Raw genomic sequence first — 4,034 nt, 5'->3', positions numbered from 1 at the left:
TGAGTTTGGAGAAGTTGATTGGGGTGTCCTGAAGCATGTAGAACATGAGAGCTAGGTCTCTCTCAGATACAAAATCAAATCTCCCTGTCTTAGGGAAGATGGACCTAGACAATATACTCAGGAGGATCCGCACCTCAATCGGAAGTGAGCTAGCGGATACCTCGTCTAAGGGTGACTGGGGTGGATGCCCTAGAATGGCCGTAAGGGCCTCAACCCTGTCCTCGGGGTGTGTGGGAGCCACCCCTACTTGTGGAAGGTGGAGGATGTGGGCAATAAGATCCTCCGTAATGAACAGAGGGACACCGGCTACCGTGCCCTCGATACCCCCATCTCTCCGATGGACGGTACCGTAAAACTCTCTAACTAATCCAGGATAAGTTGGGAGATCTAATGTGAGGAAATACTCTAAGCCCTGGACACGCAATCTCTCACCTATGGTGAAACCCTCCCGGGAGAGATAGTCGAAATCGACATATCTCCCGGTGGTGACGGCCTTCCCGGCGCACGGTCTCGCGGGAACCGCCCTCGGCGGGGAACGAGCCGGAGGTTGTTGCCTCGCGGGATCGTGCCGAGCCTTGGAGCGCCTCTCGGGACCGGCCTCAGGTCGGGACCTCTTCCGGACTACGGTTTTACGCGGCATAAGGACCTAGATTGGGAGGAAAATCCTAAGGGACGGTGAAAGGTTGACGGAAAAGGCTTGGGGACGACCGGGGACGACCTAGGAGTCGGCTCTAGGGCTTGTGAACAGTGGCGGCGGAGAATAGAAGTGTTTTCGAAACGACAAAGTTAGGGTTAAAAAGTCGGATCCCGACTGCGAGTCGACTCCACTGAGTCGCGAGTCGACTCGACCTTGAGTCGACTCCAGAATATGCGCGAGTCAACTCCCCCTCTGCTGCCATCATTCTCGAGTCGACTCCCGCAAATGCGCGAGTCGACTCCCCCTCAGGAGCCGACTCTGAAACTTACTCGAGTCGTCTCTAACTTTGGCACGCACCTAAAAATCATGTTATGTTCGTGCCGAATGAGGGAAAATCGCTAAATTATGATCTGATTTGATGATCATTGAAAAGAAACTCTATTTTAACCACAATCTAATCATCAAAATCAACGAACTAGTGGAAAATACCACTAGGATGGATCAATCACTCCTAATCCCCTCCTAAGCACACTAAATCTCTCTTCACTTAGGGGTTTTGTAAAAATGTCAGCTAGTTGATCATCAGTGCAGACAAATTGTAGTGTCACATCACCATTCAGTACATGATCTCTTATGAAGTGATGTCTTATCTCAATATGTTTGGTTCTTGAATGCTGAATTAGGTTTTTTAGTTAGATTAATGGCACTTGTATTATCACAATTAATGGGTATTTTATCTTGTTGAATGCCATAATCTTCTAATTGTTGTTTGATCCATAAGATTTGAGCACAACAACTCCCGGCTGCAACATATTCAGCTTCAGCAATAGATAATGCAACCGAGTTTTGTTTCTTGCTAAACCATGAGATTAAGTTTTCACCTAGAAATTGACAAGACCCGCTGGTGCTTTTTCTATCAAGTTTACATCCAGCAAAGTCTGAATCTGTGTATCCTATTAAGTTTAGGCTAGATTCTTTAGAATACCATAACCCTATATTCTTTGTTCCTATTAGGTATTTAAAGATTCTCTTTACTGCAATTAGATGTGATTCCTTAGGATTAGCCTGATATCTAGCACACATGCAAACACTAAACATGATATCAGGTCTACTTGTAGTAAGATACAATAACGATCCTATCATACCTCTATATAGTTTCTGATCTACAGATTTACCTGATTCATCTTGGTCTAATTTGCATGATGAGCTCATGGGGGTGCTGATTGATTTGTTTTCCTCCATATCAAACTTCTTGAGCATCTCCTTGATGTATTTGGCTTGATTGATGAAGATGCCTCCTTCAGATTGTTTAATTTGAAGTCCAAGGAAGTAGTTTAGCTCTCCCATCATGCTCATCTCAAATTCACTCTGCATCAAATCAGCAAATTCTTCGCAGAGGCGATTGTTAGTAGCACCGAAAATGATATCATCAACATAAATCTGTACTAATAGCATATCTTGGTTTTTCTTCTTTAGAATCAGTGTTGTATCTACATTTTCCCTAGAAAACTCATGTTCTAATAGGAATTTGCTAAGCCTCTCATACCATGCTCTAGGTGCTTGTTTCAAACCATAAAGTGCTTTGTTCAATTTATAAACATGATTAGGGTATTGATGATTTTCAAAACCAGGAGGTTGTTCTACATATACCTCCTCATTAATATACCCATTTAAAAATGCACTTTTTACATCCATTTAAAATAATTTGAAGTCCTTAGAGCATGCAAATGCTAGCAAAAGTCTAATTGCTTCAAGTCTAGCTACCGAGACAAAGGTTTCATCAAAATTTATACCTTCTTCTTGATTATAACCCTTTGCTACTAATCTAGCCTTATTCCTTATTACAGTACCATTTTCATCAAGTTTATTTTTATAAATCCATTTGGTACCTATAATTGAATATTCAGTAAGTCTTTCAACTAGATTCCATACTTTGTTTCTAGTAAATTGGTTTAATTCTTCTTGCATTGCATTTATCCAATTTACATCTTTTTCAGCTTCTTCTATGTGTTTGGGCTCAAAATGAGAAACAAAAGCTAGATCATTATTTAAGTTCCTAAGGGATGCCCCTAGTCCTAATAGGTTAAGATGGATCATCTAGAATTAATTCCTTAGGATGCCCGTGAGCATACCTCCAAGCTTTAGTTAGTCCATGATCCACAATAGCCTCTTGGCTTGATGATGCACCTTCAATTAATTTTTGATTATCATCTTGTAATGTCATCTCATCTATCTTTTCTTCAAGAATTTCAGCATCATCATCAAAATTAACTCTCTTGCTAGAAGAGATGTCACTAGAATCATCAAATACAACATGTATAGATTCTTCTATAACTAGGGTTCTTTTATTAAAGACTCTATAGGCTTTACTAGTTGTAGAGTAACCTAAGAATATGCCCCCATCAGATTTAGAGTCAAATTTACCTAGATTATCTTTCCCATTGTTATGAACAAAACACCTACATCCAAAAACATGAAAGTAGTTTACCTTTGGTTTTCTGTTTTTCCAAAGTTCATAAGGTGTTTTCTTTATAATGGGTCTCAATAGAACTCTATTTAATATATGACAAGAAGTATTAATGGCTTCTTTCCAAAAATACTTAGGGAGGTTACTTTCACATAACATAGTTCTAGCCATTTCCTCTAGAGTTCTATTTTTTCTCTTCACAACTCCATTTTGTTGTGGTGTCCTAGGTGCAGAGAAATTATGGGTTATCCCCTTTTTACTACAAAACTCATCAAATAACTGATTTTCAAATTCAGTTCCATGGTCACTTCTAATGGCTATGACTGAAGAATCTCTAGCATTTGTTACTTCCTTATGGAACTTTCTAAAAACTGAAAAAGCTTGATCTTTATGTGCTAGGAACATAACCCATGTGTATCTAGAATAATCATCTACAATGACTAGACCATATTTATTTCCACCTAGACTAGTGGTTCTAGTTGGTCCAAATAGGTCCATGTGTAGTAGTTCTAGAGGTCTAGAGGTAGAGACACACTTTATAGATTTAAATGAGTTCCTAGATTGTTTGCCAAATTGACATGCTTCATATATTTTATTCTTTTCAAATTTTAATTTTGGCAAACCTATCACGGAATCTCTTTTAACTAGTTTGGTTATTGTGTCCATGCTTGCATGACCTAACTTACGGTGCCATAACCAACTAGCATCATTATCCTTAGTTTCATTAACAACTAAACATTGGTTATGTTTGGCAAGATCTTCAAGGTCTACAACATACACATTCCCACGTCTAATTTCTTTAAAAACTAAACTATTGTCATTTGGGTTTGTTATAATGCATAGTGATGGTTTAAACATAACATCATAACCTTTATCACATAATTGACTAATGCTTAATAAGTTATGCTTAAGACCATCAACATATCTAAC

Source organism: Phoenix dactylifera, unplaced genomic scaffold (genome assembly GCF_009389715.1).
Source record: "Phoenix dactylifera cultivar Barhee BC4 unplaced genomic scaffold, palm_55x_up_171113_PBpolish2nd_filt_p 000960F, whole genome shotgun sequence".
Taxonomy (NCBI): domain Eukaryota; kingdom Viridiplantae; phylum Streptophyta; class Magnoliopsida; order Arecales; family Arecaceae; genus Phoenix; species Phoenix dactylifera.
The sequence above is the reverse complement of the archived record's forward strand: the minus strand, read 5'-3'. Positions refer to the sequence as shown.